At 42.1% G+C, this 23916-nt stretch overlaps 1 pseudogene; it reads right to left on the reverse strand.

Annotated features, from left to right (window-relative positions):
- LOC127452161 (uncharacterized) overlaps positions 1–23916 on the reverse strand; it is a 272954-nt pseudogene that overhangs the window by 50685 nt on the left and 198353 nt on the right.

Genomic DNA, 23916 nt, shown 5'->3' on the forward strand with positions numbered 1-23916 from the left:
AGATTTTGAAAGTGCTTAAATTTGACTATATATACTTCTTTCCATGTCAAAATGCATTTATGTCCATCTTAGTGCACGGTCACACATACCTTCGCAATGTGAAATTCTGTGGGTGAAATATAGTCATCTCAATGGGTATCCGCATGATTGTGAATTTTACGCGATGGACTCCCCTCGTGGATTTTACGTGGAGTTTAAGTTTGGTGAACAGGCAAATTCGCTGCGTTGGCCAATGGGAAGTTGCTTGGTTTGGCAGTGACCTCTGTGTGGGTGGTGCTTCGTACACAGCTACACTGAATATTCATGGACAAGGATATCATTTTAGTGTTGAGTTTCTTTTTAACTTAAATCTCACGGAGTATAAAGTACAGCATTTTAAAAGGCTGCTTTAGAATTTTTTGTCTTTTCACACTTGCTCAACGTCCGCCCACGCCAACCTCGGCCAAGGAATTTTGCCGTGCAAAATAAAATAACAAAAACAAAATTTAACAATAATTAGGGTTGCCAGATGTCCCATTTTTCCCAGGACAGTCACATATTTAAGCAACTTTTCTAGTGTCCCGACTTATTCAGAAAAAAACGTGTTTTGTCCCATATTTCCCCTCTCCTAAAATTTCTCTATCGCCTCTGCGGCTTTCTCAGTCACGTGAGTATTCTAATCAAAGGTAGCCAAGGATATGGCTTGTAAAACCAATAAAATCACACCATGTTATTTGAAGCACATGATTGTATTAAACTATCCAATAGCGATTTTTTTTGTGAAGCAAAGTTAGAATCTGACAAGGTGCTTATCTTTTTGCTTATCATTCTGTTGTGCACTGCCATAGTTTTCGGTCGCCTGACTGCACTGCGAAATTCATCAAGAAATTGTATGATCCAAAATTTTCTTCTGCCCGCACCAAATCTGAAGCTGTCATATGCAATGTACTCACTTTTGTGCAGCTGGATCAGAAATTACTGCAGCATGGCAACACACATTTCCTCTCTCTTGGTCCAGCTCTTGAAAGAATACTACTCATTTTCAATGGTCTGCTTGCATACTTTCTTTCTCAAGAAAAATGCCCAAAGTTTCTAAGAGACATTTTCAGCGATCCTTGCACTAAACATTGGATTGGCTTCGCAAACAAGATTCAAACAAACAGCCACTTTTAACCGTGCACTGGAAATAGTAGAGCAAGACCACATATCAGCCACAGAAGTGGCTTTGCACATTCATGACCTGAGAAAAGTCTTGCATGCCAGGTTGGAGGAATCATTCATACCCTCTGACATTAAAAAGCAGTTGGATGCCCTGGTTGCAGCTGGTGACATGCGAGCGGATGACTTCTTTTGTGCAGTGAGAAACTTTTATTCAGCATCAGTGGATTACCTCCAAAATTGGAGCCGCTCATTGGAGAACACAGATAAACTTGAGTGGGCCCTACTGAGAGACATCCCAGAGTGGAAAGACATTCAGAGCAGCCTCAAACAGTTTTACTCCAGAATCCCCGCTCTCAGTTTGATTGACGAAACCACGCTCTTTGATGAGTGGGCTTGCATGAAAAATATTGTCACTCGTCGCGTCACTGAGTGGAACATAAACAAGACGGCCGTGTCTGAGAGATGGACAGATGTTTTTCGTGAGCTGGAGAGCAAGACCATCAACTTCGGAGTCTTAGCCACAGTCATGGAGTTTGTTTTATGCCTGTCTGGGACATCTGCATCTGTGGAGCATGTGTTCTCATTAATGAACGCAGCATGGATAAATCTCCACTCAGTGTAACAGTCATGAAGGAAATGCTTTTCATACATCTTAATTTTGGACTGGACTGCTCTGCATTTTACGATAAACTCTTGAAAATAAACTCTACTTTGCATTGATCTGCGCCTAGGTAAGAATACGTTAATTTCATTTTTGCTGGAAGTGGGCTGTCCCGTTTTCCACAAGCAGGAATCTGGTCACCCTAACAATAATGCTTTATTAACATTTTCCAAACAAAGCCTTTCACAGTATAATGATAGAAATTAACTAAAATAGCACCAATGAAAGTAACATTAAATGTTTCCCAAAGTCAAAGTTGGAGATTGCCTAATTGAAAGAACTCTGTAATGCGCAATAAATTTCTTTAACCCTTATTCTCAACAGCAGGCTGTAGCTATCCACTTTGCATATTTAATTCAAATGGTTTGCGTCAAGAGCTTCAAGCACCACTTTGAACTCCATATGAAAAGTGCTGCAGACAGTGGCCGAATTCAGAATAGCATACTACCCATACTACTCAGCTGTATTTTTGTAATCTAACATTAACAAAGGTTAATAATACTGAATAAAATAAACTGTCCATTGTTCGTTCATGATACTTAATGCATTAACTAAAGTTAACAAATAGAAACTTATTGTAAAGTGTCACCAGTAAAAAAAACTATTTCCATATTTGGTGGTAACATAAAATGTCTCAACAAACCAACCCACTTAAACAAGTACAATAAGTGCAATGAAGATGTTTATTACAAAAACCTAGATATAAACTTGTAAAATGACAACATTATGTTCTCTGTTTTGCTATATTACTCTATGTACTGTAGCTATAGTTGTTGGAAGTGGTGAGAAGTACTGAAAAAAGAAAAGTTGCAAGTTCAAACACACCAAGAAGTGGCCCTTGCTGTGAACTAGTCATCTAACCTCAGGTTGCTCCATGAGGACTGTTCCTGTAGAAGATATAATGTCATGCACTTTGAATAAAAGCATCAGCTGAATGACAACTTACTATACTTGCAAACGACACATGAATATGAACATAAACATGGTATTCAACATTTTATTACATAAAATAAAAACAATCAATGTATTACAAGTTTAATACCAGTGGTCAAATGCATTGAATACCACAGTAAATAACTATGGGTCATTTACCACATACAGGTGCATCTCAATAAATTAGAATGTCGTGGAAAAGTTCATTTATTTCAGTAATTCAACTCAAATTGTGAAACTCGTGTATTAAATAAATTCAATGCACACAGACTGAAGTAGTTTAAGTCTTTGGTTCTTTTAATTGTGATGATTTTGGCTCACATTTAACAAAAACCCACCAATTCACTATCTCACAAAATTAGAATATTTTGACATGCCAATCAGCTAATCAACTCAAAACACCTGCAAAGGTTTCCTGAGCCTTCAAAATGGTCTCTCAGTTTGGTTCACTAGGCTACACAATCATGGGGAAGACTGCTGATCTGACAGTTGTCCAGAAGACAATCATTGACACCCTTCACAAGGAGGGTAAGCCACAAACATTCATTGCCAAAGAAGCTGGCTGTTCACAGAGTGCTGTATCCAAGCATGTTAACAGAAAGTTGAGTGGAAGGAAAAAGTGTGGAAGAAAAAGCTGCACAACCAACCGAGAGAACCGCAGCCTTATGATTGTCAAGCAAAATCGATTCAAGAATTTGGGTGAACTTCACAAGGAATGGACTGAGGCTGGGGTCAAGGCATGTCAAGGAATTTGGCTACAGTTGTCGTATTCCTCTTGTTAAGCCACTCCTGAACCACAGACAACGTCAGAGACGTCTTACCTGTGCTAAGGAGAAGAAGAACTGGACTGCTGCCCAGTGTTCCAAAGTCCTCTTTTCAGATGAGAGCAAGTTTTGTATTTCATTTGGAAACCAAGGTCCTAGAGTCTGGAGGAAGGGTGGAGAAGCTCATAGCCCAAGTTGCTTGAAGTCCAGTGTTAAGTTTCCACAGTCTGTGATGATTTGGGGTGCAATGTCATCTGCTGGTGTTGGTCCATTGTGTTTTTTGAAAACCAAAGTCACTGCACCCGTTTACCAAGAAATTTTGGAGCACTTCATGCTTCCTTCTGCTGACCAGCTTTTTAAAGATGCTGATTTCATTTTCCAGCAGGATTTGGCACCTGCCCACACTGCCAAAAGCACCAAAAGTTGGTTAAATGACCATGGTGTTGGTGTGCTTGACTGGCCAGCAAACTCACCAGACCTGAACCCCATAGAAAATCTATGGGGTATTGTCAAGAGGAAAATGAGAAACAAGAGACCAAAAAATGCAGATGAGCTGAAGGCCACTGTCAAAGAAACCTGGGCTTCCATACCACCTCAGCAGTGCCACAAACTGATCACCTCCTTGCCACGCCGAATTGAGGCAGTAATTAAAGCAAAAGGAGCCCCTACCAAGTATTGAGTCCATATACAGTAAATGAACATACTTTCCAGAAGGCCAACAATTCACTAAAAATGTTTTTTTTATTGGTCTTATGATGTATTCTAATTTTTTGAGATAGTGAATTGGTGGGTTTTTGTTAAATGTGAGCCAAAATCATCACAATTAAAAGAACCAAAGACTTAAACTACTTCAGTCTGTGTGTACTGAATTTATTTAATACACGAGTTTCACAATTTGAGTTGAATTACTGAAATAAATGAACTTTTCCACGACATTCTAATTTATTGAGATGCACCTGTATGCATTCTATGGCTAGTGATGCAAACTCTTTTATAATTTAATTGAAGTTCTCGAGAGATATTTTGCTGTGATGTTGACTTGATGTGACTTCACTTTTGTTTGTGGTACCAACCTTAGGTGGCAACCCCCAAACAGAAACACCTACACTATGATATCACTGTTGTTTCTTCACAGCTTGAGTTGCCATGGAGACGCCTAGATGACGGTGGGCCAGTCTTTCAGTGCTGCTTCTGCCATCTGCACAGACCTGTGAGGAGTCACTAGACCTGTCTGGGCCTCATGCCTGGAGACCGACCCGCTCAGCAGCCAGCAGAACTGGGTCCAAACATGCCCATGTGTGTCTGCTCGGGGCCAGAGCTTATCTCACCATCAGCTCATCTGTCTGTCTGCTGGCAGCTCGCCACAAGTGCTGCATACTTCACTGAGATAGATAGCTCATGGTAAGATCTTCACCATACAGCATTATAAAGGTAATTTCTACATTTATCACAATTATAATCAAATACAACCAACGAACTGTGCTAGTATTCTCTATTTCATGAATGCACACACTCTTTATCACCATAACATGATCAAACTAACATTCAGGCCACACACACAGCTCTGAGAAACTTTGAGTGGTGGGCAAACACATCTGTGTGCCATGTTATTCTTCAATACAGAGTAATGGCTGTTATGTAAATCAATGTGATCACCACCTTTAAACCCTTCACATGAGTCGCGTTGCACCATGCGGTGGTCGGATGTGTGAAAGGCGAGCTCTGCGCACTTTGCTAGTTTTAAATTCTTTTTGTGTCTTAAACTGGTGAGATTCGGTACACCCTGCTACATAACTGTTCTAAGAATTCAACATGTCAAAGAATTCAAAATCTTCGGGCTCTGGAGATATTAAAAGACACTTATGTGCTCAAGCTGATACCCCAGACAGGGCAGCAGACTAGGGACTAAGTTTGGACAGTGCGGCAGGAGAAATTCAACATCAACTGGCGAGCATGTCTGTAATGCTGGCGAAGGTCATGGCGGACTTGGAGGATCTTGTGGTAATACGTCGATCGATCACTTCCATGGAGGCAAAATTCTCTGAGTTGATCACAAGAATTGGGGATGTAGAGAAATGGATCGATTATCTGGAGTCATCGGAGAGGGAGTTAGCTGCTAATCCACTAGCGACCAAAGTAGATTTGGAACGCATTTGGGAAAAACTGGAAGACCTTGAGATTCGTTATCGGCAAAACAACGTCCGAACTGTTCCTGAGCATGAGGAAGGCCGAGATATGGTAAAATTCCTAGACGAGTTCTTCCTGAGTCTGCTCGACATAACAGGCCATAAGCTGGAAATCGAGTGAGCTCACAGAGTCCTGGCTCAGAGATCGGCTGAGGGAGATAGGCCCCAATCAATTCTGGCCAAATTCCTGAGATCATCCAATAAAGATCTTGTGTTACGCGAGGTGAGGAGTAAAGGAAAGCTTTCTTGGAAAAACCACAGCATTTTCTTTTTCCCTGACTTTGCAAATTCGACAAGAGAGAAACGTGATAAATTCAAGGAATGCACGAAACTCTTACATCAATGGAAGGTCACTTTTGCACTGATGTTCCCGGCCAAATTGAGAATAGATACTAAGGATGGCCGCAAAACGTTTACATGCCCACAACAAGCGATGTCTTTCATAAAATCAATGGATGGAGTAAGTCATGGTGTGTTTCTCATGTTGCCTCCAAGTGAGCTTGACTCACTGAACATTCACTTGACCGTCTGAGGAAGCTAGGCACCTTTTTTTGTTTCTTTTTGTGTTGGTTCTGCCTAGCAGCTGGAGTTTGTTTTGTGGAATAACACTCCTTCGTGATAGTTGTGGATGAATCTGCATGTTCCTTGTGTTTATGCCTCCTATTGGCTGGAGTTTGTTTTGTGGAGTATTTTTTGCAGGACATTGGAAGGATTAGGTCATCTGCTGCACTCATGAACAGCCAGCTCACTGAACACTCGTTTGACTGTCCGAGGAAACTGAAGGGAATTGTTTTTTTTATGCTGGTTCCGCTAGCGGCTGGAGCTTGTTTTTTTGGAGGAACACACCTTCAGGACAGTTTTGTGAATTAATCTACATGTTCTGTGTGTTTATTCCACCTATTGGCTGGAGTTTGTTTTATAGATTATTTTCTGTTATGTAATTCTGCCTCACAAAATTTGTATAGAAGCACCGGACTTGAGCAATCCAACAGCAAAGTTGTCGCGGAGGCTCTTGTAGGCGTACATGGAATGTTTGAGTTTAGAAGGATGGACACCAGTTGGCGCACTCGTGCATGGGGTTAATGCACATGTTTTTCTTTTTTCTATTTGTTTGGTTCGGGGGGAAGTTTGGGGTTTGACTGTTGCACTAATGTTGGAATGTGGTCTTTATAATTTTATTTTTGACACACAATCTATTTTTTCTAATATGTCAAAATGTCAAATGTTAATATGAGTGGATTGTCTCTGTTCTGCACTATGTGCAGGAGCGGGTTTGGTTACTACTCAACCACATGTCGCCATCATCCAGAAATCCAGCAGAGACTCCTCCTCCAACAAGAACAATTACAGGACCTGGATAAAACCCTCCAGGGTACTATAGTCACTGTAAATCTACACTCTGCTCTTTTCAATAACACTTTGCACACTTTAGGGACTTTGTCAGAGGTTGTCAGAGAAGACAACTTATGTGCATATCGTTATAGATATAATGCAGGACCTCATCAGGGAAATTAGCACCCCAGTCAACAGTCTGAGTGGTGGAAGGATTCCAGCTTACCTGGTCTCCTTAGACCTTGTCAAACAAATCCTTAGATCTGCTACTACCTCCGTTGTGCTACCTTCACAGATACACCTGGCATATAGTCTTGGCAGTGCAATTCCAATCCATGTAAATCCTCAGAACCTCAAAATAGGATTTATTCTTAATCTAGAAAGGCAGAATATATACAGACTAAAGTCCATATTGAATGTTGGTTTATAGAGAGGTCAAAACACCACCAACACTTGCCTACCACAATGAGGACCCCTCGCTCTACCTTATCCCTAACCTAACCATGTGTACCAAGACGAAGGACATTCTTTGGGTTTGTCCAAGCAACCCCTTTGTTAGAGAGGTGACTAACTACCTCTGCGGCCTAAGAGCCGAATCCCCTGAACAAAAGTGTCAAGGTAGCATGTCTGTCAGATATGAAGGATCAGAGACAAGGGTAGAGTGAGCAGGCAATCGCTGGCTCATTAACACACCAGCCACTGAAGTTCTAATGTCATACAACTGCCATGATACAGCCACTAAACTAACGCTGACAAACATGATGCAGAAATTGAGATCATGGATGCATTTAGAGGGCACAACCTCACCATTGATGACACCCTTCAACAGCAGCTTCAGCCTGAAGGGACGAAATTAGTTAAGTTCAGTCTCAAACCGACTGGCGTAACCACTATATTTCCTTGTCACATAAGCAGATCGTCATCTTACTAAGAACACCCTATCAGTTTGGTTGCCCTCGGGCTCCTCCTTAGTGGTTGGATCATCACGGTAATTATTGCACACGCCATGTACAGGTACATTCAACACCTACAGGCCAGACTGGACTCCCTCATTCTCGTACAGCCACGTTTTACACACCAGTCTGAGCCCATCCCACAGGTTAACCTCAATAATTTCCAAGGATAAGCCATTTAACCTCTAACCCTCCTTTCCTTTCCTCTAACATTTTGGTCCTACTAACCATTGTCAGGTTCTGTTTTGATTTTGTGTTATGACAAAAGAACAACAAAGGATTGTGTTATGGTTAATGCTGTGCCTACCTATAACTTGAAATGTTTATGTGTGATGAATGTAGTTTTAGACTTAGCTAGAAGTTCTATGCCTAGATGTGCCTCAATCTCTGTCAAGATGATAAAGCCCCTGTGAACTCTAATGAACTGTGCAACCATTTTCTTTTCTATCAGGAATACATGACCCACAGGTTACTGTGAACCGACAAGAACTGTCTGGCCCTTCAGTTGCTCTAAAGACGCTGGACAACAACCAACTCTTCAGATCAAAGGGGGAATGTTGGGCCTCATGTATTCAGATATAAGACAAAGGCAGGCCTGCACACAGTCATAAAGCTTGAATGAGGCCTACACACACAGTCATAAAATCTTACTGATAACAACCACACCAAAATCAAACAAAGGGAGTCCAAAACAGACTACAAATCCCATGAAACCTTGCTCACTTTACACCTATGTGTGAAATTCCAAAGGATCGAACTCTCAACTCCTACTGGATGAGGTGCATGACAGAATGCCCCTCAACCATGATGTCATCAGAAGCAGAAATCTGAGATTGCTTCCAGTGACATTAAGTGCTCTGCATAGACGCAGCTCATCGCTGCTCTCAGGTGTAGCCTCATTGCACAAGGAAGTAATGTACGACTTGAAACTGTGGCCATACAATCTCCATGTCGCTAGACGAGTAGACCGGCGAGCAATCCGCATCTTCATCCGTTTGCCTGCAGAAGTGAAGAGAGAAAAGATTTCTCATCCCTCTTCAACCGAGTCAACGTCGCTTATTTCTCCGCCAACCCGCAGAGAGAACGAGGAAACGGCCTCCCGTCATCACCCGAGCCTTGAGGAACCGAGTTGGATTTAAAGGACGGATGAACACACATTCCACCTGCGTCCTCACGCGATTCAAGTAAGAGGTGATTTACGCCTGGGCAGAGATAGAATATTATAGTGTGTTATTCTTGTGTATCAGAGTTATTGCTCACCAATTCCGTTCATTGCTGCTAATAATACTCAAGGTATTACTGTAACGTACTGTTGTCACGAATGAGATTTGCTGTATTGTAGTCCAACCATGTTGGTCTGTTGTGTATTTCTGCCATCGCGGGTGAGACCAGCACACTGAGTTTATCCATTAAAGAACCAAAGACCACGGGACTGTTTACGAGCCGTTCACCGCGTCTCTGAGTGATAAACTAACAGCTGCTTTCTCTTCCAAGACCGCGAAACCGGCTTCAGTGCCGCCACTTTATTCTACCTCTCGTACTAACCACACACACACGCGACCCCCTCACAAACATAACCGCACACATATTTGGTGTTGGGCCTCATGTATTCAGATAGAAGACAAAGGCAGGCCTAACACAGTCGTAAAACCTAACTCAGGCCCCCACATACCAAGTCATAAATTATACTGATAAAAATCATGCCAAAATCAAACAAAGGGAGTCCAAAACAGACTACAAATCCCATGAAGCCTTGCTCACTAAAGGATCGAACACTCAACTCCTATTGGATGAGGCACACGACAGAACGCACCTCAACCATGACATCATCAGGAGTAGAAATACCTCTGAAATGCTTCCAGGATTTGCTTCCAGCAACTTTGCTCGCCGTGTGTAGACACAGCTCATCGCTGCTCTCAGGTGCTGCCTCATGGCACAAGGAAGTAACGTCCGACTTGAAACTGTGGCCATACAATCTCCATCTCGCTGGATGAGTTGAGATTACTCTGTGTTCCACCGAACACTCTAACGGATCCGAAGGAGACCGCCGAGCAATCCACATCTTCATCCGTTGGCCTGCAGAAGTGAAGAGAAAAGATTTCTCTTCCCTCTTCAATCAAGTCAACGTCACTGATTTTTCCACCAGCCCGCCGAGAATCAGCAGCCGTACCACCCGCCGACAGAGCGAGGAAAGTTAAAGGACGGATGAACACACATTCTGCATCCTCATGCGATTCAAGGAAGAGGTTTACGTCTGGGCAGAGATAGAATATTATAGTGTGTTATTCTTGCGTACCAAGGTTATTGCTTGTACAGTTTATGGACCGCCATGTCCGCTCATTATTAATACTCAGGGTATTAATTATCACAAATTTGATTTGCTGTATTGTGGTCCAACCACATTGGACTGTTGTGCATTTCTGCCATCCGACAAACTGAGTTTATCCATTAAAGAATCAAAGAACACGGGACGGTTTACGAGCCGTCCACCGCGTATCTGAGTGATAAACTAACAGCTGCTTCCTCTCCCACGATGGCGAAACCGGCTTTGGGGCCGTCACTTTATTCTCCCTCTCTCTCTCGTACTAACCGCACGCACGCACGCACGCACGCACGCACGCGCGATCCCTCACAAACATTCTTGGACACATTTTTGGCTAGTAGATAGCTTCGTGATAAAGCTCAGCTTTGTCACTAACCTATCGTACAAGCGGATACACACGGTAACTGGTAGACACCATTGACTGGTTTCTCTCCGCCCACATTCGCGGCCATATTCTCTGGCCGGAAGTCTCATGTGACACACTCTCCACGAGAGTCACGTCCACCATTTTGTGCGCATCCCTCCTTACACACACACACACACACACACACACACACACACTCGCTCTCTCACACACACACAACCTCATGTGTTATAGGATTATTTTAGTTTCCATATCTAATCATATTACTGTTTAGTTTGTAGTTGTAAGTCGGAAGTTTATTGACTGCATTGTATTAATTATTAATTGATATTACTGCATAAATAAACTTTGTTATATTACAAAGAGAAGTGTTTTGTTTTGTTTTGCATACACCTGTGTCATGCTGACGGGATGTCAGTGCTCGGATTCAAGCCTTCATTCATTGTTTTCTTAGGAAAATCGACATCCGAAGGATATCGATTTTTGGGAAAAAAAACAATCTAATATTGAGACTGTTATACTATCTGGTTATTAGTCCCTGATTCCAGGGTGGTGCCCCGTCAATGTTAATCCTTTTTAATATTCTATTGTTTTTTGATAATTGATAATTATCTTTGATGATTGTTGAATTTGAATGATCAATAAGCTAGTGTTAATTTTAATTAATGTTTTATCGATGTTAATGATTGGTGATTATCTTTGATAATTGTTGATTTAAAGGATTAAATAATGATTTTTTGAAAAAGATTTTCATCAATGTTCTATTGATTTTAATAATTAATAATTATCTTTGATAATTATTAATTATTGCTAATAACAAACCTGCTCCTAAACGTAGTGCACTACATTTACTGGAGCCCCATATGAGGTTTTAATGAGTTAGATTCAATTAATTAATTTAAATATTAATTAATAACTAAAGAAATAATTATCAATTATTTCTGATAGTAACACTGATCTAAACAACCAGTAAAGCCCTACATAATAATTGGTGATCCGTGTGAGGCATCCTACTTTGTCACAGTGTGTATGCATAAGAATCCAAAGTAATAACTTGAATCATTACTTCAAAGTTTTGTTCTGTTTGACAATTTACTTCTCACAACTTGCCAAACATAAGCCAGTGTGGTGTGAAAGTGCTCTTAAGAGTGAATTAGGGGTTGGTAAATTTACTATAGTCTGCTTAAAATCTGCTGTTGTTGTTATTTAACTCCTAACGCTTTCATCTAGATGTTACAGAAAGGTGCCAAGTCACTTCATTGACGTCCACCAAAGAGAGAACGCAGTGAAATTTGCACATTACATAACAGTAGCCCTTAAGCCACAGGTCGAAGCCTCTCACCTGTGCGTTCGTGTTAGCATTATAGAAACTGTAAAACAACAAGCTATCAGAGCCACTGTGTCACAAGAATTTTTACTGCCCCGTGTGACTGGAGCTGAAGCTCCACAGAGGTCGACCCAGCACTGCAAGATGTGGTCGCTGCTGTCCTCCATCTCTCCATAAAGGAGAGAGATAACCTTACTGGCTACAATATTAGTTTTTGTGATGAAGCATTGCAGGAACTAATTGAGTTGCAACAACCTGGTCGGGAAGCCAAAGTGCACCTCGTGGGCCAAATGTTCCTTCTTCATCACCGCAGAACCCAACTGCAAACCGCAGAGCACCAGGCCCAGCTCACCCAGCTGCAGAACAGCTACCAAGCGATGCAGAGGGAAAATCTCAGCCTGCACCAAGAAGTTAGGTGCACCCATGGTTGAGGGGCATTCTGTCGTGCACCTCATCCAATAGGAGTTGAGAGTTCAATCCTTTGGAATTTCACACATAGGTGTAAAGTGATTAAGGCTTCATGGGATTTGTAGTCTGTTTTAGACACCCTTTGATTTTGGTGCGGTTGTTATCAGTAAGATTTTATAACTGTGTGTAGGCCTCAGTCAGGCTTTACGACTGTGTGCAGGCCTGTCTTTGTCTTATATCTGAATACATGAGGCCCAACATCTCTCTCCACGTGGAATGTGAATGGTTGGGGCAGCCCATAAAAAGAAGGAAGGTTATTTATTTTCTTAAATGTAAGAAATATGATATTGTGTTTCTTCAAGAAATGCATCTTTCCCCGCAGGAAGCTGAAAAAATTTGGAAGATATGGTTTGGGCATGTTTTCTTTAGTGCTGGCTCAAGTAAGAACAGGGGAGTCATTATATTGATAAGTAAACATCTACAATTCAAATGTCTCCAACAGATTAAAGATAAATTAGGAAGAGTCATTATGGTTTTAGCAGAAATTCAGGGGCAAAGGTCTATTTTGGCTAATATTTACACACCTAACGCTGATGATCAAGGCTTTTTTATAGATCTTGAAGGGATGTTGCAAGCCGCTGGCACGCCTCATGATATAATATTTGGAAGATACTTCAATCTATTGATGGACTCAGTCCTTGATCATAGTGAAGCAAAAGTGTGCAAGCCCTCTAGAAGCAACAGTGACGCTTCACAGGATGTGTAAAAATCTTGGTCTTGCAGATATTTGGAGACTTTGAACCCATCTGGGATACATTTTTTTCATCAGTCCATAAGATAGTCTAGAATAGATTATTTTTTTTTTATATATCTAAGTCCCTCATTTCATCTGTTGTTGATTGTTCAATTGGAAACATCTTAGTCTCAGATCACGCCCTGGTGAGTTTAGAGGTGTTGCCACATACAGAGAAAAAGAAATCATATAGTTGGCGCTTTAATGTATCCCTTTTGCAAAATCCTGATTTCCAACAAATGTTAAAGGCTGAAATCAGTGTTTATATGGAGACCAACTGGTCCTCAGTATCCTCTGTGGGCATGGCTTGGGAGGCACTTAAGGTGGTTCTTAGGGGTCAGATCATACAGTATGCCTCATTCATAAAAAAATCTAAAGCACGAGAACTTGTGGAGTTGGAAGGAAATATTAAAAGTGCCAAGGCAGAGCTGAAGCGCCGAATGTCATCTGATGGCCTCAGAGAACTGACCCGACTGGGTCAACCACACATCATCATGGTCTCCATATAAACATTGATTTCAGACTCTGTATTTTGGGAGATAGGGCGGTCATCAATGTGGGGAATAAACATGTGGAGGATTAGGTCCTATCCAGTGTTATGGTCACCAGACAGGTGATTTTGAGGGGTTGGATGTCGGCTGGAGTGCCCCCATTTCAGGAGTGGTGCTCGGAGATGGGGAGGGTGGTGGCTTTAGAAAAGGGGTCATACGGTCAAAGACTGGGAAATTTGGATTTGTTTGTTGGGAAATGGGGTAGATACTTGCCGTTCTTGGAGGGTTCTCAGGGATTTTTATATTTTTGTTTTAATTATTTGTTGTTTTGTTTTTGTTTTCTCTGGGATGGGGCGTTCAGGCGAAAACGATCGACAAGCAATGGGACATTCTGTCGATCACTTGGTTTCTATATTTGGTGTCAGGCCTGGTAATCCCGTCCACTATGAACTGGCACCGGTCGAAAATGATGGTGCAAGAGCGAGGTGATCGTCTGTGATCCGTGACTGCTTTTGGGTCATTGAATAACATATAACATGCGAGTGGCAGCTGGTGGAGTTTTTGGTGCCCCCCTGGGGTAAGATGGTGCCACCCTAGGGATCTGGTGCCCTACGCAGGCTGTTAAATATGCATATAGGGAGCGGCGGTACTGGGTAGCTACCTTCAGCCTCCTCCAGCACACTGTTTGATTGAGGACTCCAGTTTAAATAAATAAGGCTGAACATTGAAATGCATCTATTCTTCCATTACAAACTCTTCAGACATGTTTGTAAGTGCTGCTCTCTGGTTTATTTGCAGCTATGTTGTGTTTTCTGTTGTTAATAGTCACTGGTGGTCCTGTTGAAGCATAACAAAACAAGTTTTCTCTTGGGCGCCCCGTCTCGCACGTGCTTCGTGGCTGCTGCACTCCTGCTGGGGACTCTGGGGCTCGCATGCGGGCTGTCTCATGGGTGTGTGCAGGGGATCGGCCGTTGGTCGGGAGTTCACTTGTGGTACGTTGGATTTTGGTTTGTTTCTCACCGGGTCTTGTCATGTTCCTTCAGAGCAGGACATGAGTCACATACAGTGGTATGTTGGACTTCTGAATTGTGCTTTTGTGTCCTTTTGGGGCTTGAGGGTGGTCACCGTGGGATGCCATTGTGTGACATCGCTGAGCACAAGGTTTTTTCGTGGTTTCTCCCTTTGTGTTGGGAGGGGGAGGGGGGTCGTGTGGGGTTGTGATGGCATGGGGGTGGGTGGGCAGTGACTGAGTTTTAATTTTTGGGTGAACTAATTCTTTAAGAACATTTTAGTGAATCTGGCCCCTGGTCTTGACTAATTGCAGAAAGTGGGAACTATATTCCTCTATAGCCGCAATAAAAGTTTCACAATACGTCAAAATGGTACAAAAAACAGTATTTATTTATTTTGTTCTGCTGCTGTTATTTTTGTGTCTTTAGTGTTTTGTATCCGGTGTTTGCTGTAGCTCAATACCTCATTAGGTTACATGTGGACTGTGAGTTGAGCACGCTGGGTGGTCTTGATGCTGTCAGGCTCAGTGCTGAAAAAAGACACGGGTCATTATTTTTTTTACAAGTGAACCATATGTTAAGCAATAGATAGCTTGTTGCTGGCCATACATAAAATAAATAGTGCATACCATTTTCAAGAATACTCCTATGATTACCATACAATTACCATACCACAATTAAAAAGGGTTAATTATTGTTCCAAAAAAAAAAAAAACACTGATTGTCTAGACACGTAACGTTCAAGCAGCATTTTTTAATAACTGAAACTGATACTATCTTTGTTGTTGCACAACAGCTTGACTCTACGTGAGCTTACTGTTTCCCACACGTCTGCAGTATGAGTCGCGTGTATGTACACTAGCCATCAAAAGCTTGGATACACTGAATATTATGTTTTTCATCACCTTCAAAAAGGTTTAATGTAAAGACTAATACTTAAAATCTTGAAATTATATATAAAAAATATATATAAATTGTGTCTATGTAAACATTTCTTCACAAAACTTAAGTTTTATTTAAAAATGTTTCTGGAACAATTGGATTATATAGTGAAGGAAAAGCAGTCAACAAGTGTCCAACATACATCGATACTCCTTCAATACTGTTTAAAAAGCATACCAGGATGAACCTCATGAAGTTGGTTGAGAGAATTAACAGAATGTGCAGAGCTGGAATATTAACAAACACCAACCTCAAATACAACTGATTTTTTTATTTTTTTTCCTCTACATACAGTAATTATACTTCCATTTGTGTTATTTAAAGGGGTCATGGCATGAGAAATCACATTGTCCTTGACCTTTTGACATATAAGAGGTCATTGTACTATAAAAACATTCTATAAGTTTCAGTACTGAAATGTTCTCCTTAATAGAAAAAGAGCATTTATTTAAACAAGGCTGCAAAAACGGCTCGTTTGGAACTCGTGGAACTTGTGATGTCACAAGGACCAAATACATCTGCACATGCAACGGCTATTTTTCCGTCATTGCACCCTTGGTCCCATCCACTGGTGCTCAGTCAGTCACACAGGTGAAGAGGGAAGAGATAGGCCTTTCATGGGAGATTCATCCAAAGTGGACTTACACAGGACACCTTCATGTGCCTGTCTGGATTTAAATGTTTTTCTACATAAACGTGCACTAGACGAATGGCTTTGACCGTTATCATACATCTTGTGCTGCTTTTAAAAGATGAGATGTCAAGTTAACTCGAAAAAGGATCCCCCATTGTGTTTCATTCAGCTACGCAGTCTTGCTGTTGTGCTGTTTGGAAGATGTCCTGGACCGTTTTTGCACCCGTCTGTGCTATTTTTAATTGTTGGTCTTTTGTAAACATGTAAATATCTTGGATCATTTTGATGCATTTCCAGCGATGTGCGCCAAGATTTAAGATCGGTACAAGCGCAACTTTCAAAAACGCATCTCATTCTGCTGCTGTCACCGACTGGAAGAAACACGTGCAGTCCTGTGTGTAAAATTGAGTTTTATAAACTAGGTTAGGAAGGAGCAAGTCCATTTAATCTGACCAATCACATTGCCAGAGTAAGCGTATATAAATAGCTGCTTAACTCTATGTGGTGTTGAGTCTTCCAGCATTCGGCCACGCCCATTGCCCATGAACAGACCCATGCAAGTGACTCAGCTCATTGGATGCAATTTCGCTGCAAAGCATTTGCCTTCACCAGAACAGCTCTTCCATCCAAACAATCTAGTTTTTCAACAGAAGCTGCCAAAGCAGCTCATTTGTTTTTTTGCAGTATTGACCACTACCACGCTAAGTGTTATATTTTTACTATGTCTTTCTATGCTCCATTCGCCAAAGCAGTTTTTAGCGTTAAGTTGGTTCCACAAACTGGCTGCTTCGGCACTGTATACATGCCAAACAGCTCTCTACGACTGCTCATATGTTCTCTTATCTAAACTTTCCAGCCGGAAAGCCTGCCTCCGTGAACGGCTTCATGCCACTCAAGTTCTATTACAGCGTCATTTGAACGCGAGGGAAACAAAATATTAACTATTTAATTCAATTCTCATTCCAACGCTCCTCAGCATTTCAATCTGGTTCTCCCGTGCAGGTGATTCCTGTCAGCCTCATTACCTTGCTACACAGCTCGTTTAGGGCATGAGCCATTCAGCGATTCTGTTTGTCATCTTCTAACATGAATAACACGATTGTTCTCCCTTCAAAGTGCCCTTCGGAGTGTGATTTATTCCATTTGGAACACAGAGGCAATCATGCAACAGCGAAATCCTTCCATTCGACCTATACTTTAATAGCAACTTCTTTTCAAACCAACGCAGACATTTTAGCGTGAGCTCGTTGCCGCGCAGCACTCGATCTGAGCATTCTACAGCACACTGCAGTTATACACAGCCTCTGTCCAAACAGACACAAGCTGAATTTGGCTCCGTAAGAGGCGGATCACGCACCGCGTCCCAACTAATTCATAATCATTCCGCAAACTTGTCTCGCCTCTCAGCATTTTAGGTTGCTGCTGCAAACTTCCACTTATCTCTACAATATAACATGTATTTCCCTCCTCCCACCAGGACAAACGCTTCACGCAGGTAAAATCAATCTATCATTTTATTTTACAGACAGTCTTCTCTACTTTTTCCCGAATCACTGGATTACAAACTTGTATTTACAAGCTTGACTCTACAACTTAATTGCTGCATGATTTTAAAAGCATTCAACAATCTGTCATAATTTTACACTCCACACAAGTTTTAAGTAACAGGTTTAAATCGATGCCGAATGATTCAGCCTGGCACCTTGCTTTATACTCCAATATTTCAGTTTTTCTGTAGAATTTATTACAAGTCATCAATATAAACAAGTCATTTTATTCACCACACTACTGCAAACGGTACTATTAAATCCAACTCTCAGGCACAAACTCTTACGATTTCATACGTCCTCGTCAAAACGAGACAAGTCACCCCATGCCAATAATACACAGTTATGAAATGACTTGCATTACGTTGGAAAACAATCTACAAAGCTCCAAACCATATGCTAAAGTTAATAAACATCAGACTATGGTATTCATCTGGGCACTCAGTTCAGGTGCCTTCTAATTTCATGACAAACCAACTCAGGAAATCAAAAATATTATTAAAAAAATACTGATACATTCTTTCTACAGATCCATCATTACAAACAATTTTGAAACATCCTCCTTTATTTATCCATAAGAGATCTGGTAATTTGCCAAATAAATTGGTAAAATTGGATGTAGCTGTAGAAAAGAAACACGCATTCATAAAGGGTTGTAATCCATGCAGAAACTGTGTGGCTTGCTCATCTATAATAAGAACTAATCAATTCACAGATGTACATATGAAGAGAATATTTCATATTAATTAACTGATTACATGTTCTACGACACATGTAATCTATATGTTAAAATGCCCCTGCCCATTAATTTATATTGGAAAGATGTCAAGATCTTTAAAATTGTGTATAAGTGAACATAAATGAGCCATTAGAAGACATGACGTCACCTTGCCAATCTAAAGACATTTTCATAATTGTAATCACGATATAAAACAGTTCACTTGAACAGGAATTGAAAAAGTAGAAAGTTATAGAAGAGGTGGGAATGTGGAGAAAAAACTTTTATAACGGGAAGCCTATTGGATGCATTGTTTGAAGTCGATGGTTCCTATGGGCTTGAATGAGGATTTTGATCTCTCTTGTTATCTATAATCTGTGTTAAAATATGTGAATAAATGCATATAAGAATTTTAGAAAAGGAGTGTGGATCATTGTATTTTTTTATTATTTTAATGACGTCATTTGTATGCACATGCAAGCAATTTCCTGACATTGTTTCACATATGTTCCCGACATAATTTAGCAAACAATTATGTTCAGGCGTCCGCAGATGCTACGTTTACCACGTTACCATGTTTTCTATTGGCTCAACACATCCCTAAGCAGCACAAATGTGCTGTGCAGGTGCTGCAACAGCGGTGTCTTTCGGGCCATGCGACAAACTTCCACTACACTGCAAACAGGGCAAATACGCTGTTCAAGCGCTGCAACCGTTGCATCTTTAGGGCCATACGACAAACTCCTACTACACGGCAAACAGCGCAAATGCACCGTCCAAGCACCACAACTGTTCATGTGCCACAACCGCGGCATGTATTTCAGACCATGCATCACAGCCTCCATGGCTCCGTAACGCATATTATGCCACTCATACCAAACTAACCATCACCTACCTAGCAACTAACAACAATCAGGCTGCTTCAGTTCTTCCCTAAACAGTTCACCATAAGCTTGCATCTCCGCATCAATCAATTGCATTCGAACATAGCCTACCATACATCCTCACGTCGAATGTCGTGCTCAACCCATTCGTCCTGCAGAGTTCTTGCTTATTTGCAGCATAAACTTTTCACATGAAAACACACCCAAGGATTCAGCCCGTTCATATCACAAATGCCCATGTAAGCTCATATCCTGACATTGCCTCACATACGGTGCATCTGGAAAGTATTCACAGCGCTTCACTTTTTCCACATTTTGTTATGTTACAGCCGTATTCCAAAATGGATTAAATTCATTTTTTTCCTCAAAATTCTACAAACAATACCTCATAATGACAACGTGAAAGAAGTTTGTTTGAAATCTTTGCAAATTTATTAAAAATAAACAATCACATGTACATAAGTATTCACAGCCTTTGCCATGACACTTAAAATTGAGCTCAGGTGCATCCTGTTTCCACTGATCATCCTTGAGATGTTTCTACAACTTGATTGGAGTCCACCTGTGGTAAATTCAGTTGATTGGACATGATTTGGAAAGGCACACACTGTCTATATAAGGTCCCACAAGTTAACAGTGCATGTCAGAGCACAAACCAAACCATGAAGTCCAAGGAATTGTCTGTAGACCTCTGAGACAGGATTGTATCGAGGCACAGATCTGGGGAAGGGTACAGAAAAATGTCTGCAGCACTGAAGGTCCCAATGAGCACAGTGGCATCCATCATCTGTAAATGGAAGAAGTTTGGAACCACCAGGACTCTTCCTAGAGCTGGCCGCCCGGCCAAATTGAGCGATCGGGGGAGAAGGGCCTTAGTCAGGGAGGTGACCAAGAACCCTATGGTCACTCTGACAGAGCTCCAGCATTTCTCTGTGGTGAGAGGAGAACCTTCCAGAAGAACAACTATCTCTGCAGCACTCCACCAATCAGGTCTGTATGGTAGAGTGGCCAGACGGAAGCCACTCCACAGAAAAAGGCACATGACAGCCTGCCTGGAGTTTGCCAAAAGGCACCTGAAGGACTCTCAGACCATGAGAAACAAAATTCTCTGGTATGATGAAACAAAGATTGAACTCTTTGGCCTGAATGGCAAGCGTCATGTCTGGAGGAAACCAGGCACCACTCATCACCTGGCCAATAACATCCCTACAGTGAAGCATGGTGGTGGCAGCATCATGCTGTGGGGATGTTTTTCAGTGGCAGGAACTGGGAGACTAGTCAGGATCGAGGGAAAGATGAATGCAGCAATGTACAGAGACATCCTTGATGAAAACCTGCTCCAGAGTGCTCTGGACCTCAGACTGGGGCAAAGATTCATCTTCCAACAGGACAATGACCCTAAGCACACAGCCAAAATAACAAAGGAGTGGCTACGGGACAACTCTGTGAATGTCCTTGAGTGGCCCAGCCAGAGCCCAGACTTGAACCCGATTGAACATCTCTGGAGAGATCTGAAAATGGCTGCACACTGACGCTCCCCATTCAACCTGATGGAGCTTGAGAGGTCCTGCAGAAGAATGGGAGAAACTGGCCAAAAATAGGTGTGCCAGGCTTGTAGCATCATACTCAAAAAGACTTGAGGCTGTAATTGGTGCCAAAGGTGCTTCAACAAAGTATTGAGCAAAGGCTGTGAATACTTATGTACATGTGATTTTTTTTTTTTTTTTCATTTTTTTTTTTTTTTTTAGAAATTTGCAAAGATTTCAAACAAACTTATTTCATGTTGTCATTATGGGGTATTGTTTGTAGAATTTTGAGGAAAATAATGAATTTAATCCATTTTGGAATAAGGCTGTAACATAACAAAATGTGGAAAAAGTGAAGCGCTGTGAATACTTTCCGGATGCACTGTATGTTCCAGACACCTTCATTTTTCCGTGCAACCTATTCTCTCTGCCAACATTCATCCCTCTACCCCTTCCTATCCATGGACCACTAGAGTGGATTCCCACATGAGGCTGCTTCTGCTGGAGAACCCAGCTCCAGACCCATTCCCCTCTTCACTTTATCCCCTCCCTTCTACCATTTTAATCTCTCCTACTCTGGAAACGTTCCCTGCACGAGGCTGCCTCCGCAAGCGAACTTCATCCCAAACCCTCCTCAGCTAACCGTAATCAAAGCTGAACACATTCCAGTCTCAAAAAAACATATTGCTGACTCTTTCTCATTTTTTATTTCAGAGATCATGAGCCTTGGCCCCAGAAGCAAACCCGACACCAACTCCAGTTCCCCATTCAGAAATGAAATTCCTAGAAATCACCCTCTCAGACTCCTTCTCCATGCTCCCCAGGACTTCATTCTTCAAGCCATTTCCCCCCAAACCCTACAAGCATATCGGACAGCTTGGAAATGCTTCAAAGATTTCCACCTATATTACAATCTGCCATTTCCAGATTTTTTTCTCCTCTCCATATCCTCCTTTGCCTCACAACTCAACAAAACCAAAATCCTCCACCCAGGTACTATTAAAAGGTACCTAAGTGGCATTCTTTTCTTCCACCAATCAATTTTTGAAAAATAAATAAATAAATAATTTCCTCACAATAAGCCATCCCCAGATTTCACTGCTCGTCAAGGGCATCCAAAAATCTCAACCCACCAGAATCGATACCAGACAACTACTTACTATCGATCTACTAACTCAATGCCTAAAGACTCTCTGTCAGGGCTACATTTCTCTAAACACCTCAAAAGCACTAGACGCCATGTTCATCCTTACCTTCTTTGGCTTCCTCTGTCGCTCTGAAATCACCACCATGACAAAATTCGACGCAAGAATCCATCTCACCATTTTGGACCACCATATCCTAGACAACGACACGATCAGATACTTCTTCAAACAAAGCAAAACGATTCAACCAAAAGAGAGCACCCAATTTTCATTTTCAACCTTCCTACTCCCATCCAGCCCTTCCAATCGCAAGCCCACTATCTACATTACAGAGGATCACAAACCAAAATCCGTCTAGATCACCTCTTCGTCAAAGACAAAAATCAAGCAGCATCCCGATTCTGGTTCCAAAAAACATCTCAAATCCATCCTGCTCAATTCCGGCATTTCAGATAAACCATACTCAAGCCATTCCTTTCGCATTGGCTCTGCAACCACAGCAGTCCACAAAGGCCTGCCCGAGCACCAAATACGATTACTAGGCCGATGGTCATCCAACACATATCTCAGCTACATTTGCACCAACCATCTTCATATCAGGAAAGCACATCAAACCCTAATTAACTAATCACAAACGTTCACATTCATGGTCAAGGGGATGCTTGCTTCATCCTCGTCTTTCCAATAGGCCAGCTCCACCATTCGGATGCAGTAGGGGTCCACCCTGTCCAGTCCGGCAGCCCCCCATCCCACAACGCAGGATGGGCCCGCCTTAAGCACTCAAGGGCTCTCCCTTTTGAATTGCAGTGGGGGTTCTTCCGCTCGAATGCAGTGCGAGATTTTAGTTTATTTGTATTGTGTTTTCCCCAGTTCAAAGTGCAGCTAGGACTCCCCTGTTCGAATGCCGTGAGGGGCCCCCATTGTCCGGAGGAGGGGCTTAGGTCATTTCAAGTGCCTAGGATTCACGCCTACACTCAGGGCAATCTGCCCGAGTGGCAATCTGCCCGACTCTGCCACGCCTCCGCTCGGGCGTGGCAGAGTCCTCCAGCGCAATCCATCAAGGGCTCTCCCGTTCAAACCGCAGTGAGGGTTCTCCCATCTGAACGCAGAGTGAGCTATTCATGTTTATTGTATTGTGGGCTCTCCCGTTCGAAGCTCGAGAGGACTCTCCCGGTTGAATACAGCGACGGCCCCCACGTTCGGGCATAACGATCCCTCCAGCGCTTTTCAGCTCTCGCAGAGCTTATTTCCATGTGGCCACAACCGCCACTGTCTCTTCAGTGCTTCTACCTATTTTCATTCTCCATCTCTACCTATTCTACACCTCCCAGTTTCCTATCCCCCGAGCAGACTCTTATGCTGCCTCCACTAGTGGCCCCTGCTCAATCTATCATATTTTGGCACCTCTGAAATTAGGGCTCAGCAAGCACCTAATTTCATCGTTTTAAGCTCCTTTTTGGGGGGTACAGAGGCATCATAAACTACTTTGTCTCGTCTCAAATACAAGGCTCCATATACAACAGATAGCTGTCCTGTTTTCTGGAATCTTTTGGAGGGTATTCGAGCTCAGTTCAAGCCTCGAGCCTCAAGCCCTTTGCCCAGGACAGTGAGCCACACATGCTTACACTATCCTCAAAGCAGGATTACATTAATTTGCAAACTACTGAAATGAAGTTTTATAAACTAGGTTCAGGGGGAGCAAGTTCATTTAATCCGACCAATCACATTGCCAGGGTAAGCGTATATAAACAACTGCTTACCTCTATGTGGCATTCCGGCATCCCTCCACCTCTCCTTCTCCTCCTATCTATTCATTAATAACCAATCTATGTCCG

This window comes from Myxocyprinus asiaticus, chromosome 14 (genome assembly GCF_019703515.2).
Source record: "Myxocyprinus asiaticus isolate MX2 ecotype Aquarium Trade chromosome 14, UBuf_Myxa_2, whole genome shotgun sequence".
Classification (NCBI taxonomy): Eukaryota; Metazoa; Chordata; class Actinopteri; order Cypriniformes; family Catostomidae; genus Myxocyprinus; species Myxocyprinus asiaticus.